The sequence below is a fragment of the Moschus berezovskii genome, chromosome 24 (genome assembly GCF_049115385.1).
Source record: "Moschus berezovskii isolate FMDL1 chromosome 24, NW_MosBer_1.0, whole genome shotgun sequence".
Lineage (NCBI taxonomy): Eukaryota > Metazoa > Chordata > Mammalia > Artiodactyla > Moschidae > Moschus > Moschus berezovskii.
In genome coordinates, this window is record NC_142483.1 from 20,055,356 (window position 1) to 20,079,467 (window position 24,112).

At 39.5% G+C, this 24,112-nt stretch overlaps 1 protein-coding gene across 2 annotated transcripts in view; it reads right to left on the bottom strand.

Annotated features, from left to right (window-relative positions):
• The window catches only part of FHIT (fragile histidine triad diadenosine triphosphatase), a 1,558,201-nt gene that overhangs the window by 1,179,701 nt on the left and 354,388 nt on the right, over positions 1-24,112 (bottom strand). The gene's annotated exons all lie outside the window — the stretch shown is intronic.

The following is a 24,112-nucleotide window of genomic DNA, read 5'->3' on the forward strand; positions in this document are numbered from 1 at the left end:
GGATATGGGGTATCTCCTCAAAGTTGCTCCAACGCTTCACAGCCACCACTACAGAACCACAGACTTTATTAACTTGGGGACCTTTTCTGATGGTTATTACTTGCCTGGCATTTATATTTTTGCATGACATTCGTGGCCTCTAAATTCCCTACCTTAGAATTAGGTCCACTCCAAAGACCACCCCCTTACAAAGTGTGAGACTGACTAACCTACTCCCACCTCCCACACTGATCACTTATTTGAACTGCTACTCACTGCAAACTCTTTAAATGCCATGTTAGGCCTTCAGACTCAATCCCAGACCCACCTCTTTTCCAGTCCCTCTATAACAGTGCCAACCACTTCACTATGCCTGTTAAGGATAAAAAGATCTCTGATTTAATGGGCCTCTGACATTTTTCACATATCATTCAATTTTTAAAATCCAGGTTAATTAAACCTAAAAGGCACACGGTTATTTGAGGGTGGTGTTGTGTTAGTTGCTCAGTCTTGTCTGACTCTTTGCAACCCTATGAATTATAGTCAGCCAGACTCCTCTGTCCATGGAATTCTCCCAGAAAGAATACTGGAGCAGGTAGCCATTCCTTTCTCCAGGGAATCTTCCCAACCCAGGGATCAAACCAGGTCTCCCTCATTGCAAGCAGATTCTTCACTGTCTGAGCCATCAGGGAAGCTCCATTTGAGGGTAATAATGGTAAACATAATCTTTTTGAGCTCTTAGTGTATGTCAGACACTGTCCTGAGCATTTTATGTATATTTTTGCATAGGATCCTCACAACAATTGTATACAGTGGATGTAATCATTATCTCTATTTTATAGAAGAGGAAACTGAGACTTAGAAAAGTTCAGCCAAACTTCCACAGGTAGTAAGTAACAAAGACATGAGATTGACAAGAGAATCCTCACTGTAAACAAGTATGAAGAATGTTTCAGGATATTAATGTCCAGTTAAGGAAGAGCCGTTATATATATATGTCCCAGTGCTCATCCCAATCAGAGTTCTCAGAAGTGACTGTGCTATGGGCACATATAGTAGACTCAGCAACTTCACATAAAAACAGTCTCATGCTACTTGGAAACCTAACCTCAACCCACTTGACAGGGTGTCGCTGTTCTGTTAGTAGGTAAGGGATTTTTCAAAAATTAAATAGAGAGATCACAAAGTCAATGAAACACATAATATTCATAATTCTGAGTTAAGTTAGGCATTAGTCAATTTGAGTGTTTGGTAATATGTATCTGTACTGTTTAACAGAATTTACTATATTTAAGAATCTGAAGAGTTAGCACTATAATTCTAGTTTTAAACATGTAATTGACTATTGACTTCTGATTTTAGGTAAAGAGGTTTAAGATACTTTAACTGTTTTTAAGTGGAACTACGATGTTTAAGATAACTGGATTTACCATGATCATGGGTCAGAAGAATCAATATAGTGAAAATGAGTATACTATCCAAAGCAATCTATAGATTCAACGCAATCCCTATCAAGCCACCAATGGTATTTTTCAGAGAACTAGAACAAATAATTTCACAATTTGTATGGAAATACAAAAAACCTCGAACAGCCAAAGCAATCTTGAGAAAGAGAATGGAACTGGAGGAATCAACTGCCTGGCTTCAGACTATACTACAAAGCTACAGTGATCAAGACAGTATGGTACTGGCACAAAGACAGAAATATAGATCAATGGAATAAAATAGAAAGCCCATTTATGGACACCTTATCTTTGACAAAGGAGGCAAGAATATACAATGGAGAAAACACAATCTCTTTAACAAGTGGTGCTGGGAAAACTGGCCAACCACTTGTAAAAGAATGAAACTAGAACACTTTCGAACACTATACACAAAAACAAACTCAAAATGGATTAAAGATCTAAACCTAAGACCAAAAGCTATAAAACTCCTAGAGGAAAACATAGGAAAAACACTCTCTGACATAAATCACAGCAGGATCCTCTATGACCCACCTCCCAGAGTAACAGAAATAAAAGCAAAAATGAACAAATGGGACCTAACTAAACTTAAAAACTTTTGCACAACAAAGGAACTAGAAGCAAGGTGAAAAGACAGCCTTCAGGATGGGAGAAAATAATAGCAAACAAAGCAACTGACAAAGAATTAACCTCAAAACTATACAAGCAGCTCCTGCAGCTCAATTCCAGAAAAATAAACAACCCAATCAAAAAATGGGCCAAAGAACTAAACAGACATTTCTCCAAAGAAGACATACAGATGGCCAACAAACACATGAAAAGATGCTCAACATAACTCATTATCAGAGAAATGCAAATCAAAACCAAAATGAGGTACCATCTCAAGCCGGTCAGAATGGCTGCTATCCAAAAGTCTCAGTTCAGTTCAGTTCAGTCACTCAGTCGTGTCCAACTCTTTGTGACCATATGAATCACAGCAGGCCAGGCCTCCCTGTCCATCACCAACTCCCGGAGTTCACTCAAACTCATGTCCACAGAGTCAGTGATGCCATCCAGCCATCTCATTCTTGGGCGTCCCCTTCTCCTCCTGCCCCCAATCCCTCCCAGCATCAGAGTCTTTTCCAGTGAGTCAACTCGTCGCATGAGGTGGCCAAAGTATTGGAGTTTCAGCTTTATCAGTCCTTCCAATGAACACCCAGGATTGATCTCCTTTAGAATGGACTGGTTGGATCTCCTTGCAGTACAAGGGACTCTCAAGAGTCTTCTCCAACACCATAGTTCAAAAGCATCAATTCTTCGGTGATCACCTTTCTTCACAGTCCAACTCTCACATCCATACATGACCACTGGAAAAACCATAGCCTTGACTTGACGGACTTTGGTTGGCAAAGTAATATCTTTGCTTTTTAATATACTATCTAGGTTGGTCATAACTTTCCCTCCAAGGAGTGAGCATCTTTTAATTTCATGGCTGCAATCAGCATCCACAGTGATTTTGGAGCCCCAAAAAATAAAGTCTGACACTGTTTCCACTGTTTTTCCATCTATTTCCCATGAAGTGATGGGACCACATGCCATGATCTTTGTTTTCTGAATGTTGAACTTCAAGCCAACCTTTTCACTATCCTCTTTCACTTTCCTCAAGAGGCTTTTGAGTTCCTCTTCACTTTCTGCCATAAGGGTGGTGTCATCTGCATATCTGAGGTTATTGATATTTCTCCTGGCAATCTTGATTCCAGCTTGTGCTTCTTCCAGCCCAGCGTTCCTCATGATGTACTCTGCATAGAAGTTAAATAAGCAGAGTGACAATATACAACCTTGACGTACTCCTTTTCCTATTTGGAACCAGTCTGTTGTTCCATGTACAGTTCTGACTGTTGCTTCCTGACCTGCATACAGGTTTCTCAAGAGGCAGGTCAGGTGGTCTGGTATTCCCATCTCTTTCAGAATGTTCCACAGTTTATTGTGATCCACACAGTCAAAGGCTTTGGCATAGTCAATGAAGCAGAAATAGATGTTTTTCTGGAACTCTCTTGTTTTCTCCATGACCCAGCGGATGTTGGCAATTTGATCTATGGTGCCTCTACCTTTTCTAAAACCTGCTTGAACATCTGGAAGTTCACGGTTCACATATTGCTGAAGCCTGGCTTGGAGACTTTTGAGCATGACAAGTCTACAAACAATAAATGCTGGAGAGGGTGTTTAAAAAAGGGAACCCTCTTACACTGTTGGTGGGAATGCAAACTAGTATAGCCACTATGGAGAACACTGTGGAGATTCCTTATAAAACTGGAAATAGAACTGCCATACGACCCAGCAATCCCACTCCTGGGCATACACACCGAGGAATCCAGAATTGAAAGAGACACACGTACCCAATGTTCATCACAGTACTGTTTACAATAGCCAGGACAAGGAAGCAACCTAGATGCCCATCAGCAGACGAATAGATAAGAAAGCTGTGGTACATATACACAATGGAATATTACTCAGCCATTAAAAAGAATACATTTGAATCAGTTCTAATGAGGTGGATAAAACTAGTGCCTATTATAAAAAGTGAAGTAAGTCAGAAAGAAAAACACCAATATAGTATACTAATGCATATATATGGAATTTAGAAAGATGGTAATGATGACCCTATATGCAAGACAGCAAAAGAGAAGCAGATGTACAGAACAGTCTTTTCTACTCTGTGGGAGAAGGCGAAGGTGGGATGATTTGGGAGAATAGCACTGAAACATGTATATTATCATACGTGAAACAGATCGCCAGTCCAGGTTCGATGCATGAGACAGGGTGCTCAGGGCTGGTGTACTGGGATGACCCTGAGGGATGGGATGGGGAGGGAGCTGGAGGGGGATTCAGGATGGGGAACACATGTACACCCATGGCTGAATCATGTCAATGTATGGCAAAAACCACTACAATACTGCAAAATAATTAGCCTCCAATTAAAATAAATAAATTTAAAATACATAGAATTTAATTTACTATATTTCTGATATTAGCATATTTGAGTCAAAATATTGTTGAAACACTTGGAAAAGTTTTGCCAAGTGTCTAAAGTATTTACAAAGAAATTAAAAGTGTTAAACTTGTAAATTCATTTTAAAATACTAATGGAGAAATTTAAGTAAGTAAATGCAAAGGATTACTTCAGTAGAGTTTATTCTTTATGACAGTCATAAATTGCACAACAAGATTTCTGAATTAATCTAAATATTTTAAAAACTTAAAGTTTAAAATATATGGCTTTAACAAATTAAACATTAATTAAAAACCCAATTTATAGTGAATAGAAACTTTTGCATAAAAAAGTGCTCCCTTAGCCACTAAAAAAACCTCACATTGATAGACCCACAAGCAAAAGTAAGTACTCTAACTTAAATCTGGTCATGTCAGACCTTCATCTAACGTCCCTCTTTGGTCACTGAGGAGGAATTCCAAATTCCTAACCAACACCTAAGAGGCCCCGCAAAATTGACCTCTGCCCGCTTCTCTCACCTCATATTCCATTATCTTTCTCCTTCCCCAACACACTTACTATCTCCAGTTACACTGGCCATTTTTTCTCTCCACGCTTGCACCACAAGCTCATTATTACAGCAAGGTCTTCATACTCACCACTCTCTTTGCCTGGAATACTTTTCCCAAAATCTTTTGCATAGCTAGCTCCTGCTTAGCATTTAATTCTCTGCTGAAATGTCACCTCCTCCAAAGGCCTTACCTAATTATCCCTTCCGCCAACAAATGCTGACACATTAATATAAAGTCTTAGAATCACCCTCTATGTATGAATTACCTTGTTCACGTTTTGGTTTGCACATTTATTTTCCTTCTTTCTCAAATAAAATAAAAACTCAATAAGAGAAAACCCTGTTTGTCTTTCCTTAGACATTGCTTGACACACATTAGGTGCTGAATAAATACCTGTTTTTAAATTAATTAAAATAAAATTCATCTTTTCCTTAATAACAATCATTTTAAAAATGCATCACAATGTAAACCCTGCTCAATATTCTGTAATAGCCTAAATGGGAAAGGAATTTGAAAAAGAATATATACACGCATATGTATAATTGAATCACTTTGCTGCATACCTGAAATTAACACAATATTGTTAATCAACTATATGCCAATATAAAAATATTTTTAATAAATAGGTAAAAACATATCCCTGCATAACACTGAGTACATAAGAACCAATTATCTGGGGCTTATTTGACAAATTTTATTATCTTACTTTGGGGTAATGCGCATGAATTCTGGAAAATAGGCCAAATGCCATTCAAATTAGAAGCATTAAAAAATATTAGCAAGATGCCTATGCTAATAAGAAACTGATCCAATATTCACAAGAATTTTTAAAACCATCGCTTTTCCCTGAAATCATCTTGGTATTTCCATAAATAATACGTCATTATAATCAGAAAACAAAGAGATCAAGGATGGTAGAACCCTTGCTTCATATGACAACACTCATATGGACAACGGTTTTTAGCAAAACAATATAGTGACTTGTGATAAAATAATCCAAAATCTAAGGCTAAAAAATGCTAGAAACCTACCATCCAGAAAGAAGATATATGCTCAAGCAATTGACATCAAGACAGAAAGTTAGGATGTTCAACCTAATCTGTAAATGGAAAACATTCTGGAGATGCCTGAGAGGGGACAGACTTCAAGTCCTCATGGGGCACAGAAAACAGCAGGTCTAGCTTCTTTAGTGTACCTTCCTTAAGAGTTCTCCCTTGATTAGATCAGGAAGAAACTGGGTATAAATGACTGCTAATCCATTTCCCCATTTTCTCAACATCCTATTCCTGTATCATATTCATTCTCAAGAACGGCAGATATCATCCATGTTATAGTACGTTAGCAATGTATAGAAATGTCTTTTCAAAATTGCAGTTTACAGCATGTCTTGGTCTGGTATCGAGCATGGAACTAAGAAACAATTAGACTGATAACCTTACAGCACTTTCTGTTAGACTATATTTGCAAACATTATCAATATCTTTTATATAAGAGTGTATAGGAAAAGCATTTCTTACAGCTTGGAACCAGTTTGTGTCTCCCAAAAATGTGGTATGGTTCCTTTTGCAGCTAATGATAGTCAAATAACTCACTTCTCTTTTTTCCTTGGTTATCCAGGAAGGTTTGCACTCATAGCAGGACCAGCCTTAGTCTAGACTGTCTAGAACAACCTCCTCTCTCCCCTCCTTTTGCCCTTGATCTTGATGCACAGATCTGTCTAGATTACTCTGGGTTTTTTTGCACATGTCTTTTTTAATGAATTGGTTAAAATTTGCTACATAAGTGCATGTGACAAAAACAGTGAATAACTTAGTAAAATTTTACAACTCCCTTTTACCAAAAAAGATATGCACTAGGTTCTCACAAGATTGCAGTAAATGTCCAGAAATAGCTCAGAGTCAAGGTATCATCAGAGAATTGGGGAAAGGACGGGCAAAGAATATTTAACCTCCCTATCAGTCCGTTCTAAAGGAGATCAATCCTGGGTGTTCATTGGAAGGACTGATGCTAAAGCTGAAACTCCAATACTTTGGCCACCTCATGCGATGAGTTGACTCACTGGAAAAGAGTCTGATGCTGGGAGGGATTGGGGGCGGGAGGAGAAGGGGATGACAGAGAATGAGATGGCTGGATGGCATCACCGACTCGATGGACATGAGTTTGAGTGAACTCCGGGAGTTGGTGATGGACAGGGAGGCCTGGCGTGCTGTGATTCATGGGGTGGCAGAGAGTCGGACATGACTGAGCGACTGAACTGAACTGAACTGACTGATAAGTATTGTGTTCTATGAAAACATAAAAGGAAAATGTTCATATAAAAGTAGGTTGACATAAATGGATGTCTATAAGGAAAATAACTGATTATCTGAGATCTATGGAATCTTAGAGACCTCCAATCCAATCTCCTTGATTTGGACTAGGGACATGTGCATGTGTCTGCAAGCTAAGTCACTTCAGTTCTTTGCGATCCTGTGGACTGTAGCCCACCTGGCTCCTCTGTCCATGGGATTCTCCAGGCAAGAATCCTGGAGTGGGTTGCCATGCCCTCCTCCAGGGGATCTTCCTGATGCAGGGTTCAAACCCATGTCTCTTAATTATCCTAAACCATCAGGCAGGTTCTTTACCACTAGCATCACTTGGGAAACCCATTTAATTCATAGAGATGAAATGACTTCTGGAGAAATGGGAAGCTGATAACTAAACCATGCCTAGAATCTGGATCTCTTTCTTTCCAGATTATGAGTTCGCTAATACTCAAGGTCCGTCTAGTCAAGGCAATGGTTTTTCCAGTGGTCATGTATGGATGTGAGAGTTGGACTGTGAAGAAGGCTGATGACCGAAAAATCGATGCTTTTGAACTGTGGTGTTGGAGAAGACTCTTGAGAGTCCCTTATACTGCAAGGAGATCCAACCAGTCCATTCTAAAGGAGATCAATCCTGGATGTTCATTGGAGGGACTGATGCTAAAGCTGAAACTGCAATACTTTGGCCACCTCATGCGACGAGTTGACTCACTGGAAAAGACTCTGATGCTGGGAAAGGTTGGGGGCGGGAGGAGAAGGGGACGACGGAGAATGAGATGGCTGGATGGCATCACCGACTCTGTGGACATGAGTTTGAGTGTACTCCGGGAGTTGGTGATAGACAGGGAGGCCTGGCATTCTGTGATTCATGGGGTCGCGGAGAGTCGGACACGACTGAGCGACTGAACTGAACTGAACTGAATACTTGAGGAAATATGAACGTTGGAGGGAAGTAAAGTTCTAGCCTTACTTTCAACTCCTGAGGACGTGTTTTGTGCTATACAGAGACCAGGAAGATTTAGATTGCACATTAACAGCTAAAACATGTTAAGTACATTATTTTTCTCCAATTCCATTCAATGCATGAATTTTGCTGTTTGGTTGTTTTAATTAAACTAGATTTCCTAAAGGTTTCAAATGGAAGCCAGGAGGTACAGGCACAAGGGAATGTTGTCTCACATGCTGTGTAAGACTACTGAAACTGTAATCAAATTTGCAGAGATCAAATTCCAATCTGACTGAATTTCTTCTGGTATCAACATCTCCCAGTTCCTCCTGAAAACATTCTGAGATTCAGATCATTCTCTTCTTTTTTATACAAGAAAAAACAAAGTATAGATTTTGTTGTTCAGTCCCTCAATTGTGTCTGACTCTTTGTGACCCCATGGACTGCAGCGTGTCAGGCTTTCTTATCTTTCACTATGTCCCAGAATTTGCTCAAATTAACATCCATTGACTCAGTGATGCTACCAAACCATTTCATCCACTGCCACCCCCTTCTCCTTTTGCCTTCAGTCTTTCCCAGCCTCAGGGTCATTTCAATGAGTTGGCTCTTCACATCAGGTGGCTAAAGTATTGGAACTTCAGCTTCAGCATTGGTGCTTCCAATGAGTTCAGTTCAGTTCAGTTCAGTCACTCAGTCGTGTCCGACTCTCTGCCACCCCATGAATCACAGCACGCCAGGCCTCCCTGTCCATCACCAACTCCCGGAGTTCACTCAAACTCATGTCCATCGAGTCGGTGATGCCATCCAGCCATCTCATTCTCTGTCATCACCTTCTCCTCCCGCCCCCAACCTTTCCCAGCATCAGAGTCTTTTCCAGTGAGTCAACTTGTCGCATGATGTGGCCAAAGTATTGGAGTTTCAGCTTTAGCATCAGTCCTTCCAATGAACACCCAGGATTGATCTCCTCTAGAATGGACTGGTTGGATCTCCTTGCAGTACAAGGGACTCTCAAGAGTCTTCTCCAACACCACAGTTCAAAAGCATCAATTCTTCAGCGATCAGCTTTCTTCACAGTCCAACTCTCACATCCATACATGACCACGGGAAAAACCATAGCCTTGAATAGACGGACCTTTGTTGGCAAAGTAATGTCTCTGCTTTTTAATATACTATTATTCAGGGTTGATATCCCTTAGGATTGACTGGTGTGATCTCCTTGCTATCCAAGGGACTCTCAAGTTGATATCCTTCAAATGTTAGCTTTGCAGTAACTTGTTAAATTCTTCTTATTTCTTGACTTATTCTTAACAGGGAAAATTACACCATTGGTTATTTGTGTAAATGAAATTTTTCACAGCTGGCAACCAACTGGTTGATACATGAAAAACATATTTAAGATAACACTCAGTTGCATTTGATAATCTTATAAGTGGGTACAACCAAAGTCAGTGTATTTTCATAGCAAGAAAAAGCAAAAACAAAACAATGGTTTTTTGGATAGTATAGAAGCAATAGCCCTGGAACATTTTTTCTCACCTTTGACTTTGAGATGATCACAGATTCACATTCAGTTGTAAGAAGTATTACAGAGAGCTCTCGTGTGCCCTTCACCTAGTTTCTCCCTGTGACAATGTCATGCATCAATATAGTAAGATCTCACACCCAAGATTATGACACTGATGTATCTATCAACCTTACTCGAATTCCAACCATTTTACATCATGCACTCATGTGTGTGGAGATCTGCTTTCAATAGCTATAATTTATTGGGCACTTCTACGATCCAGTTCTTCCTCACAAAAACCAGCTTACAGATGGAGAAAGTGAGGCCAAGAGGAAACAGTGAAGATTTGAATCTCCATCATTTAACTCTGAACACGGAGCTTTTTATACTACACTATAGATATGAGACATCTACATGTACGTTTGATTCATTTCAAAAATTTCATACATAGCTATTCCACAAAAGAAATATCAACACAGTAAGTAAAACAAAGGAAAATATCAAAGCCATGAATCAAAAGAAGAGGAAAATTGGACTAATATGATTCAATTCAGCTCTGAGCTTCTTGTTAAAGAGGTAAGCAGGATAAGATACAAAATCCTGGATGTCAAAGAAGAGAAATTATTGATTCCTCGAGACACATAAATTTTAAAACCTATATATGTAGGTGCATATGCCCGTTGCTTGCTTCATCTCATTTTTAAATTTCTGTCAGCATTTCATATACACCCCAAATTAAACTCTGCCAACGCATACGTAATACATAAGTAAAAACAGTTTCTAAAATGTATACTCCACAAAGCATTAAAAATGTGGTTGTTTCCAATGACAGCTACTATCAATTCTCCCCTTGTAGGCTAGTGCCATTCCTCTTTAAAAAGGTAGAGTTTATTTCTCTTCCCCTTGAATACCGGCTGGACTGACCTATCACAGGGGAAGATGGTGGAGGAATAAGACAGGGAGACCACTTTCTCCCCCACAAATTCATCAAAAGATCATTTGAATGCTGACAACTTCCACAAAACAATTTCTGAACACTTGCAGAGGACACCAGGCACCCAGAAAGGCAGCCCATTCTCTTAGAAAGGAGTTAGGACAAAGTATAAAAGACAAAAAGAGAGACAAAAGAGATAGGGACAGAGACCCATTCTGGGGAGGGAGTCGTGAAGGAGGAGAAGTTTCCACACAGTAGGAAACCCTCTCACAGGCGGGTCTGTGGGGAGTTTTGGAATCTCGGAAGGCAACCCACAGAATATACACCTAACTGCAACTGCGAAAAAGAGAACTTTCCTGGTAAAGGCTCTAACCTAACAACCTAACACACAGCTTGGTCTTCTCACAGAACAAAGAATTGAGCAAATACCAAAGGAGGGCAAGCCAGGTGCCTACCAGCCCCTCCCCACCTGGAGGCAGAGAGGCTGGCTTGGGACAGCCAGAGCCAGAATGTAAGGGGCTGCTACAAACTCAGCCCCAGACACAGCATCTTCCACCAAACTGTGAGCAGGCTCCTAGTTGCTAACCACGTCTTCCTGAGATCCTGGATGGTTGACATCCACCAGGAGGTTCGCAGCCTAAGATCATCTCTCCAGAGGAAACATATAGCACAGGTGAGACAGTATTTCTTGCAGTGCGCCTGGGAAAATGAACAGCCAGGACCTGGGAGGTGATTAAGATACACAGCCCACCTGAGACAGTACACTCTCAAATCACCTGGTTGCCTGAGCTGCTCAGACCTGGGAAGGGCACAAAACGCATGCCCAACCCACAGAGATGGAGCCAGAACTGTGTCTGAGTGTCTCCTGTGGAAGTATGGGTCAGCAGTGGCCTGCCACAGGGGCTCTGGGTGCTGCGGACCTGGGTATGGTATAAGCCCTTTTGGAGGAGGTCACCATTAACCATACCATAGAACCACCAGAACGTACACAGGACAGGGGAAACAGACTCTTGGAGAGCACAAACAAAACCTGGTCATAGCAAACACCCTCTTTCAACAGTACAAAAGAAGATTCTACACATGGACATCACCAGATAGTCAATATAGAAATCGGATTGACTATATTCTTTGCAGCCAAAGATGGAAAAGCTGTATAGAGTCAGCAAAAACAAGACCAGGAGCTGACTGTGGCTCAGTTCATGAACTCCTTATTGCCAAATTCAGACTTAAATTGAAGAAAGTAGGCAAAAACTACTAGACCATTCAGGTATGAAATAAATCAAATCCTTTACGATTATACAGTGGAAGTGACAGATAGATTCAAGGGATTAGATCTGATAGAGTGCCTGAAGAACTATGGACGGAGGTTTGAGACATTGTACAGGAGGCAGTGATCAAGACCATCCCCAAGAAAAATAAATGCAAAAAGACAAGATGGTTGTCTGACGAGGGATTACAAATAGCTGAGACAAGAAGAGAAGTGAAAAGCAAAGGAGAAAAGGAAAGATATACCCATTTCAATGCAGAGTTCCAAAGAATAGCAAGGAGAGAAAAGAAAGCTTTCCGCAAGGATCAGTGCAAAGAAATAGAGGGAAACAATAAAATGGGAAAGACTAGAGGTCTCTTCAAGAAAATCAGAGGTACCAAGGGAACTTTTCATGCAAAGATGGGCACAATAAAGGACCGAAATGATATGGACCTAACAGAAGCAGAAGATATTAACAAGAGGTGGCAAGAATGCACAGAAGAACTGTACAAAAAAGATCTTCACGGCCCAGATAATCACCATGGTGTGAACACTCACCTAGAGCCAGACATCCTGGAATGCGATGTCAAGTGGGCCTTAGGAAGCATCACTACGAACCACTCTGGAGCCCTCAGGAACCTGTGGACATTGCCCTCTCCTCCTACCCAAGCTCACTCCAACAATAAAATAAGGTTGTCAGCGTCTTTCTGGAAAGAGCTTATACACAAGTTTAGTGTTCAAAGTTTCCGTGGTTGCCACCTGAGAGATAGGCACCCAAATCACCTAGCAAGTAGGGCTTACCTTCCTAAGTCCCACAGGACTATAGAAAAGATGAAGCAGCTTTTAAACAGGCATATGAGCATGACCCCATCACTGTATACCTGGGCTCAATGCAAACAGAGCAGGCAAAAGTGTCCATCTCCAGGTTTCTCTCTAGAAAGGATTTAATTGCCTGCTTTTCCAGTTGCTGTCTGAGTGCTTGGCTTCTTATCAACCTGCATCTAGGTGTTCACTGCAGTCCTTCCCTTTGGGACATTGGTGGTTCTTGGCATACTCTCAAGCATGAAGAGTCCCTGAAAACAATGATTAAAGGACTAGGCAACCACAAAGGTTTGAGAGGCAACCAGGATCCTGGGCCGGGATGACTAACGAGGTTCATCTCCTACATGGTTCACCATATGTAAACAATGTTACACACTTCATTAACAAAATGAAGGATAAAAATCATATGATCATCTCAATGAATGCAGAAAAAGCCTTTGACAAAATTCAACATCCTATCGTGATGAACATCTTCCACAAGCTGAGTATAGAAGGAACACAATTCAACAAAATCAAAAACACATATGATAAACCAACAGATAATATCATACTCAAGGGTAAAAGCCTGAAATCTTCCTCGAAGATAAAAAGAAGACAAGGATACCACTCTCACTACTTTTATTTAACATAGTACTAAAAACCCTACTCAGAGAAATGAGGTAAGAAAAAGAAATAAAAGGTCCCATAACAGAAAAAAATCTGTATGCAGGTGAAGAAGCAATAGTTAGAACTGTACATGAAACAACAGACTGGTTCTAAATTGGGAAAGGAGTATGTCAAGGCTATATATTGTCACCCTGCTTATTTAACTTATATGCAGAGTACATCATGAGAAACACTGGGCTGGATGAAGCACAAACTTGAATCAAGATTGCTGGGAGAAATATCAATAACTTCAGATATGAAGATGACACCACCCTTATGGCAGAAAGCAAAGAACTAAAGAGCCTCTTGATGAAAGTGAAAGAGGAGAGTGCAAAAGTTGGCTTAAAACTCAACATTCAAAAAATGAACATCATGGCATCTGGTCCCATCACTTCATGGAAAATAGATGGGGAAACAATGGAAACAGTGGCTGACTCTATTTTGGGGAGCTCCAAAATCACTGGAGATGGTGACCGCAACCATGATTAAAAGACTCTTGCTCCTTGGAAGAAAAGTTATGACCAACCTAGACAGCATATTAAAAGCAGAGGTATTATTTTGCCAACAGAGGTCCGTCTAGTCAAAGCTATGGTTTTTCCAGTAGTCATGTATGGATGTGAGAGTTGGAATATAAAGAAGGCTGAGTGCCAAAGAATTAATGTTTTTGAACTGTGGTGTTCGAGAAGACTCTTGAGAATCTCTTGGACTGCAAAGAGATCCAACAAGTCAATTCTAAAGGAAATCAATCCTGAATATTCACTGGAAGGACTGATGCTGAATCTGAAACTCCAATACTTTGGCCACCTGATGCAAAGAACTAACTTGTTGGAAAAGACCCTGATGATGGGAAAGACTGTAGGCAGCAGGAGAAGGAGATGGCAGAGGATGAGATGCTTGGATGGCATCACTGACTCAATGGACATGAGTTTGAGCAAGCTCCGGGAGTTGGTGATGGACAGGGAAGTCTGGCGTACTGCAGTCCATGGGGTCGCAAAGAGTTGAATATGACTCAACGACTGAACTGAACTGAATAACAGAAAGAATAAAACTGACTCTGTTTACAGAAGACACGATATTATATGTAAGAAACCGTAAAGGAGTTCATGAAAAAACGTCAAAAATAATAAATTCAGTAAAATTTCAGTATGCAAAAATCAATATCTACAAATTATTGACTTATACATTAACAGGAACTGCCAAAAAGATTTTTTAATCAAATTTTCCTTCATTAAAAAGAGTATAATATTTAAGGATAAATTTAAACAAGGAGCTGAAAGATCTGTACTCTGAAGATGATAAAATACCTGTAGAAGAAATTGAAGAAGACATAAACAAATGGAACGCTATTCCATATTTATGGACTGGAAGAATTAATGTTGTTAAATGACCATACTATGCAAAGAGATATACAAATTCAATGCAAACATTTCTCAAAATTTCAATGGCATTTTCACAGAACTCGAAAAAGACAATCCTAAAATCATGTGGGAACCACAAAAGGCCTCAAATAGCCAAAACCATCTTAAGAAAGACGAAGCTGGATGCATCGCAATTTCTCATTTCAAATTATTTTGCAAGTTACAGTAATCAAAACAATATGATTTGATTAATCATAAATCATGAAAACAGACACATAGATTAGAAGAGAATAGAGAGCTCAGAAGTAAATCCATGCATACATGGTCAGATAAGTTTTGGCAAAGGAGCCAAAAATATACAATGGGGAAAGGAAGAGTCTCTGCAATAAACAGTGTTGGGGAAACTGGATATTCATATGTAAAGCAATGAAAATGGGTCCCTACATCATACATAAGAAATCAACTCAAAACAGATTAAGGACTTTCACAAAGGGTTAAAGCTTTTAAAAGTCCTACGAGGAAATGTGAGGAGTAAGCTCTTTGTTGCTGGTGTTGGCAATAACTTTTTGGATTTGACACCAAAAGTATAGTCAACAAAAGCAGAAGAGCACAAGTGGAACTCCAGTAAATTTAAAAGCTTCTGCACAATAAAAGAAACCATCAACAAAATGAAAAGGCAATCTACTGAACTGGAGAAGATATTTGCAAAAATAATATAACAGGTTAATATCCAAAATACAGAGGGAATTCATACAACCTGATAGCAAAAAACCAAATAACCCAATTTAAAAATGGATAAAGGATGTGAACAGACATCTTCTAAGGAAGATGTTACAAGAGTCAGACATAACTTAGCTACTTCACCACCACCACCAAGGAAAATATACAAATGGCCAACAGGCACATGAAAAAGCACTCAACAACACTGATCATCAGTGAAGTGCAGATCAAAGTCACAGTAAGATATCTCCTCAAACCTGTTACGCTGTATTGATATATTATCAAAAAGACAGGGGATAATAATAAATCCAGGCAAAGACGTGGAGAAAAGAAAACTCTTGTACACTGTTGATGGGAATGTAAACTGGTATGACCTTCAAGGAAAACAATGTGGAGCTTTCTCAAGAAATTAAAATTAGAAGAACCATATAAACCAGCAATTCCAGTTCTGAGTATACATTCAAAGGAAACAAAATCACTATCTTGAAAAGAGATCTGCAGTCCCATGTTCATTACAGCACTATTCACAATAGCCAAGGTATGGAAACACCTGAGTGTCTGTTGACAAGTGAATGCATAAAGAAAATGAGATAGTTATATATGATATTATTTACCTTAAAAAAAGGAAAACTTGCCATTTGTGATAACATGGATGAAACTGGAAGGCTTTATGCTAATGCTAAGTGAAATAAGCCAGACAGAAACAGACATTTAAAAACTGTATGGTTTCACTGATATATAGTGAAAGTGAAAGTGCTAGACACTCAGTCGTATCCAACTCTTTGCGACCCCATTGACTCTAGCCCACCAGGCTCCTCTGTCCATGGAATTCTCCAGGCAAAAATACTGGAGTGGGGAATCTCCCACATTGCAGGCAGATTCTTTACCATCTGAGCCACCAGAGAAGCCCTGATGTACAGTATCTAAAACAAAAAAAATTCAAACACTTAGAAACAGAGAGTAGGATACTGGAGATCCAGGGTTGGGCATTGGAGGAAATAGGGAAAGGCTGGTAAAAGCATACACACTTTCAGTTATAAAATGAATAGGCCTGAGGATCCAGTGTATAACATGGTGATTATAGTTGATAAACTGTATTATAAATGATTCAAACTAGCTAACTAGCTAAGAGAACAGAACTTGAGTATTCTCATTAAAAAAAAAAAGATAAATATGTGAGGTGCAATGGATGTATTAATTCTTGATGGTGAAAATCCGTTCACAACATATACATATAGCAAATCATCATGTTGTATGCTTTAAATATCTTACAATTTTATGTGTCAATTGTACCTCAATAAAGCTGATTTTTTTAAAAAAATGTTGATACAGTAATTAAACATTTTCCAAACAAGGAGCCCTTCTCACATGACTACAATGTGTGCAATGCCTAGAAGCAGCTTTTCCAAATGAATTCATCAATAAACATAAAACATAAAATGAATTGCTCTAGTGTTTGTTCCCAGACACACTGTCTAGGCCAGACCACCCTAGGACAGATGATGAAGTTAGTTTGGGTCCAATTCAGGACTACATAACATGGAGTTACATCTTAGGTGATGTCCCCTCAGGCAACTTGAAGCTTTCCAGGGTCAAAGAAGCCCTGCCAAAACCTAAAATCAATAGGGCCATTTAAATGATGACATCCCCAGTGGGTAAAGATATTTGATTCTACACATCAACAGCATGAGCTACTGTCCTCAGCACTCATCAATAGGTCCAAGATCCCATTAAAGCTCTTTAATTTCTGCTTAGTGGTATTAGGATTTAATTGATGGCAAAGACACTGCTTGCCACTAAGCAATGATGTTGTGGCAATCAGTAGAAAATGTTTTACACATAGGCCTTTCCAGATATGCCAGGTAATTCTACTGGCTGCATTTATGGGCTTAGAAGTCTACTTTGACTCTATAGTAGGCCTTTCTTGCTCTGTAAGACCATCATCCATATCTCATCTTCTTTTACCAGCAACCCAATTTTCCTTTGAGAAACTATCCACCCCTATTTTTGGTGTATGATATTCAGGAGGGACTGAATCCACTTACAGCTTCAAGAATAGGCTCATGACCTAGATCTGGTCAATCACCTTCCATCAGTGCCAGTAAGATGGAAACTTTGAACTCTCACTAGAAATATTAGAAATATAAAACTTTACTGTATCCTACTGGAATTATTGAACTGGTCAGATGGAACATGTTTCTGGGAGCCCTCTTGCCATTAGGTGAGACACTGCCTTAGAGAAAACAATGGATAGATCATTGATGTTCTAGATCCGGCAGTTCTAGATATCAAGTGTCAGTGTTTTTTCAGTATATAAGCCTATAAAATACCTTTTGTCCCCCCATCCATTTGTAGTTGTATTTCTTAACTTTTGCAATTTTTCTAAGAAACTGCAGAAATGTGGGCTATTGTATAAACTATGGGTTAATGAAACGTCACTTATTGCCTGGGACTGCATAATTTATCACATTCCTTTTCTGATTCTCACATCAGAGTACCAAGGCATTTAGACAATAGCACTTCTACAAATGATACCATACTTGATCTTCATAAAGTTAAGTGGGCCAATCAGAAAACTGAGATATTCACGGGATGTATGGCTCAAAAATCAACCATCAGGTCAAACACAGCACCAAGACTGAAACCCAGCTCTTCATTAAATGCAAGTTTCTTCAGCTAGAATCAACGGACCATACAGATCATTTGATTATATGGCTCCTGAACATCAGACTGTGGACTGGGAAATGTGACCAAATCACCAACAGTTCACAGGGTAATGAGAAAAAATAAATACTTTCTAACAGATTTTAATGGAGCTAGTTCATTTCATTTTTATACTCTGAAGTTTAAGCTTTCAAGGTTTTCTGGTGCTAACATGTTCTCTTTTGTCAAATGGTAACAATCGGTGTAAACAATCTTTTTGGTGAAACACAAAACAAGCAACCCCCCCCTTTAGAAAGTCCCCTATATGGAAGAATAGCATAGTCTCTAAAATTATGGTTGTGAAGACTGTAATAATATGGTGAAATGCTCATAACACGGATACACTGAAAAGATATGTAATTATGAAAATACAATTATGTTAAAAGTCCAGGTATAGATAAACTACAACTTTGTCCACAAAGAATCAATTGCATAGTGGTTTATGAGTAATACCTATTTTTGTCTTTAGAGAAGTCTCTGTTATCCAAATTTTCCACAATAGGAACATAAAACTTTTAAATGTAGAAAAACTACATTCATTAAATTTAGTTTCATTTATGTATGCAGCTGGAGCTTCCTTGGTGGCTCAGTGGTTAGGAATCCAGGAGTCATGGGTTCGATCCCTGAGTTGGAAAGATCCCCTGGAGAAGGAAACGGCAACCCACTCCAGTATTCTTGAATGGGAAATCCCAAGGACAGAGGCGGAGAAGGCAATGGCAAGCCACTCCAGTACTCTTGCCTAGAAAATCCCATGGATAGAGGAGCCTGGTAGGCTGCAGTCCGTGGGGTCGCTAAGGGTCGGACACGACTGAGCGACTTCACTTTCACACATTGGAGAAGGAAATGGCAGCCCACTCCAGTGTTCTTGCCTGGAGAATCCCAGGGATGGGGGAGCCTGGTGGGCTTCCGTCTATGGGGTCACACAGAGTCGGACACGACTGAAGTGACTTAGCAGCAGCAGCAAGGACAGAGGAGCCTGGCAGGCTACAGTCCACAGGGTCACAAAAGAGTTGGACACGACTCAGCAACTAAACAGCAACATTATGTGGGGGCCAAGAAAGCAATATCCTTTCCTGATAACTTCCTTTGCGAGACAAAATTTGTCAGAGGTTTAGGTAAGAGTGGTATTATTTTTTTCTTGCCAGCAGAATAACTTGTACTAAGCCAGGCAGTCAAAGATGCTCTCAAAGCCATCTTTAATGTCTGATGACCGCGACTGCACCTGCATAACTCCAGGGCTTTCTCTTCCCTGTTTGGCCCACAGGCGTGCCCAGCTAAGGAGCCATACTGGGCAGGTACCTTCTAATCAAACTGAGGTCAAGGATCCCATCCACAATCGCTAAACTAGCACAAACCAAGAGAGAGAAATCAAGGAGTTACAGAGCAGTTAGCACAAGAAATCAAAGTCAGGTAGAAATCCCAGCAGGGAGATATACAATTTATATTTCCCTAGTGAGGCCCATTCAAGAATAATGGGAAAGTCTGGCTGTTTTCAGAATATCAAAACTAATTCTCCTAAAGGTTGGGCTGCCCTGAAATGAACATCTAGGTTGTGACAACTTCCCAGTTCACCCTCACCACATCAAACACCTACTGCGCTTTTTTGGAAGCTGATTTTTGTTTGATTTGATTTATATAGCATCTGAAACTCAAGATGACAAAGGATGAAATCTCTTCTTTAAGGGCTTAGGTGGTGCAGTGGTAAAGAATCTACCTGCCAATGCAGGAGACTCAAGAGACACAGGTTCAATCCCTGTGTGGGGAAGTTCCCCTGGAGAAGGAAACGGCAAGCCATGCCAGTATTCTTGCCTAGAGAATCCCATGGACAGAGGAGACTATAGTCCATGGGTTCTCAAAGAGTGGACACGACTGAGTAATTAAACACAAAAGAGAAGGCTATAGTTAGATACAATGAAACATTAATGCACATTAGTTCCAAGTGATTATATTTCAGATAGATATTATCAGACACTTTCTTACCGGTGCCAAAACTGCACACACTGCCTATTTCAGCAGAGATCCCATCCTTTCCAAAACAAAGGTACTCAATGCTGCCTCAGAAACAGTAACAATTACAGTATTTATAGGAGGGAAGAAGTATGTAAATTTTTCATCCAACCTAGAATAAAAATACTTAGGTCTGTATTTTTGATTGTTGATTTCCTTATGAACGCTCTCATATTGTGTAAAACATACATTAAATGAATGTGTATGCCTTTCTGCTGTTAATATTTCTTTATCAGTTTAATTTTCAGACCCAGCCAGAGACTCTAAAGGATCCAAGAAAACTTTATATCCCCCTACAGTATAAATTGTTGTTGTTTAGTTGCTAAGTCATGTCCAACTGTTTGCAACCCCATGGACTGTCACCAGCCAGGGTCATCTGTCCATGGGATTTTATAGACAAGAATACTAGAGTGGGCAGTCATTCCATTCTTCAGGAGATCTTTCCAACCCAGGGATTTAACTCGGTTCTTTTGCATTGCAGGCAGATTCTTTACCATCTGAGCCACCAAGGAAGTCCCTAATTATTACCTGAGTAGTTATAAAATAGTGACTTCCTAATTCCTTCATTTCTTCTACATTTATTTGTTGGAATTCTACATAAGAAGAGCTTCCCTTCCTCCCTTCTTTATTTATCTGTTTTGTGGCTTAAGTACATCTTGTTCTTTTGAAATTTGAGTATCCTATTTCAAGCTAGCTTCTGTGTTATGCAGACATGCCTTCATTTGATTTTAGCAGTTTCTTATTTGCTGGCACAACAAAATGTTCCAAGTTCCCTGTACTTCCCTTGCTCTGGACCTAGAATGAGAATTTCTCCAAGTTCCTCTTAGTGGGAAGTGGTATTTAGAACCCCAAAGCCAGGAACAAGGGGTTCTCACTGCTTGGAGACCCTTTCAGAGGACAGAACAGGGGATTATAAATAGAAATACTACTCTTCTGGCTCAGCTGGTAAAGAATCTGCCTGCAGTGTGGGAGACCTGAGTTCAGTCCCTGCATTGGGAAGATTCCCTGGAAAAGGGAAAGGCTACCCACTCCAGTATTCTGGCCTGGAGAATTCCATGGACAATACAGTCCATGGGGTCGCAAAGAGTCCAACACAACTGAGCCACTTTCACTTTTCACTGAAATCTATATGTACGTTTAATCGTGTGTTTATATTGACACTTCTAACCTCAATCCATCAATACACTGGTCTTCCTTACTTGCCTTCATTTCATATTTATTTGCATTACTATCTATATTTATATTTATTTGCATTACTATCCTTTCACAGTGATACACTGGCTAATTCCCTCCTAGATAGTTAGGATAAATACACAAATACATAGATAGACAGACAGACAGACATATGTATATACTCAATCCTACAATACATAAAAATAATTTCACAATATTCCATTACTGCCACTATCAACAGCAACTGTAAATGTAAAAAGTTCAAGGTTTCTTTCTAGTTCACCTTTAAATGGAGCTGAAAGTGTACAGTCAAGATATTATGTTCAAAATAACAAGTTATTATTTCTTTCCCTTATGTGTAATCATATCATCCACTTGATATATAGTTAGATTCATTTACCTCTGCTTGTATTCCATTTTTACTTCAAATCGTGTACTTTAATTTTACTTTTGCAGTATACAAAACATTAACATGGTTATTGACTAAACCAAAGCCTTTGACTGTGTGAATCATGACAAACTGTGGAAAATTCTTCAAGAGATGGGGATACCAAACCACCTGACCTGCCTCCTAAGAAATCTGAATGCAGGTCAAGAAGCAACAGTTAGAACTGGACATGGAACAATGGACTGGTTTCAAATTGGGAAAGGAGTACATCAAGGCTGTACATTGTCACCTTGCCTATTTAACTTATATAAAGAGTACATCATGCAAAATGCCGAGTTGGATGAAGCACAAGCTTGAATTAAGATTTCCAGGAGAAATACTCTCAGATATGCAGATGACACCAACCTTACGGCAGAAAGCAAAGAACTAAAGAGCCTCTTGATGAAAGTGACAATGGACAGTGAAAAAGCTGGCTTAAAACTCAATATTCAGAAAATGAAGATCATGGCAACTGGTCCCATCACTTTATGGAAAATAGATGGGAAAACAATGGGAGACTTTATTTGGGGGGGTTCCAGAATCACTGGAGATGGTGACTGCAGCCATGAAATTAAGACTCTTTCTCCTTGGAAGAAAAGCTGTGACCAACCTAGACAGCATATTAAAAAGCAGACATTACTTTCCAACAAAGGTCCGTCTAGTCAAAGCTATGGTTTTTCCAGTAATCATGTATGGATGTGAGATTTGGACTATAAAGAAAGCTGAGTACCGAGAATTGATGCTTTTGAATTGTGGTGTTCGAGAAGACCCTTGAGAGTCCCTTGGACTACAAGGAGATCAAACCAGTCCATCCTAAAGGAAATCAGTCCTAAATATTCATTGGAAGGACTGATGCTGAAGTTGAAGCTCCAACACTTTGGCCACCTGATGTGAAGAACTGACTTATTGGAAAAGACCCTGATACTGGGAAAGATTGAAGGCAGGAGGAGAAGGGGATGAGAGAGGATGAGATGGTTGGATGGCATCACCGACTCATTGGACATGAGTTTGAGTAAACTCCGGGAGTTGGTGATGGAAAGGGAAGCCTGGCGTGCATGGTGTCACAAAGAGTCAGATACAACTGAGTGACTGAACTGAACTGAAAATCAAAACTATTAAAAAAAAAAAGGTATTTTCAGGGGGGCATCATTCTCTTCCCTAATATTTCTAATCCCATACTCATACTATAGATTAGATTACCAATTTCACTTTTTCATTTTATCCTTTCTGTGTATCCTTTTGCAAAAAAAAACAAAACAAAACATAAAAATATAGTTAGATAAACAGATGGACCTTCTTAATTCTTCCATCTTACATAAGAATAATGTAGCATGCTGCATGTGCCTTTCTATACATTGCTTTTTGCATTAAGTTTAACTCTGGGAATCACTCCATATAAATTCATAAGGATCTTTCTGATTGTCTTCTACAGTACACCACTGTGTGAACTGTACCATGACTCATTCAAGTAATCTATACACAAGCATTTAGGATATTTTCACATTTCATAAGTACAGATGATGACACAGGTGTTCTTATGGACAAAGTTAAACACAATTCCATATGCTGAAAAGTCATTTTTATATCAATTTTTGTGAAATGTCTATATATTTCACCAATTTTACACTTTTTGTTTGTTTGTTTGTTCTGTGTTGGGGGTATTTCTCCTTTTTCTCAATTTGTAATAACTGCTCAATTCATATATGAAGAATGTTAGCTCTTTATCATAATGTATCCTGTAAATATTTTCTTCCAGCTTATCACTTGTTATTTGGGTTTTTGTTTTGTTTTTTTTCCTTGCAAAAGGAATTAGAATTTTTTTTAATTACACACAGTCAAGTTTTATGGTATCTAAATTTTAAATTATAGAAAACTTTTTCTTGTGCTCACTTTATAAAAGAATTCTTGTTTATTCCCTGGTTGCTCAGAGGGTAAAGAATCCATCAGCAATGCAGGAGATCCACGTTTGATCCCATGGTCAACAAGAACCCACGGAGAAGGGAATGGTTACCCACTCCAATATTTTTGCCTGGAGAATTCCATGGACAGAGAAACCTTGCAGGATGCAGTCCATGGATTCACAAGCAGTTGGAGGCAAACTTAGTATGCACACCCACACTATGATATGAAAGGACAAAACTGAGCAAGACTTTGTGGGGCTCCTGGGCCTTTCTGTCTCTGTTTCTGGACTACAGTCTCCATGATCTTCTCTAAGTTCTAAAAGTTCAGTTCAGTTGCTCGGTCGTGTCCAACACTTTGTGACCCCATGCATTGCAGCACGTCAGGCTTCCCTATCTGTCACCAACTCTCGAGCTTGCTCAAACTCATGTATGGATCCACTC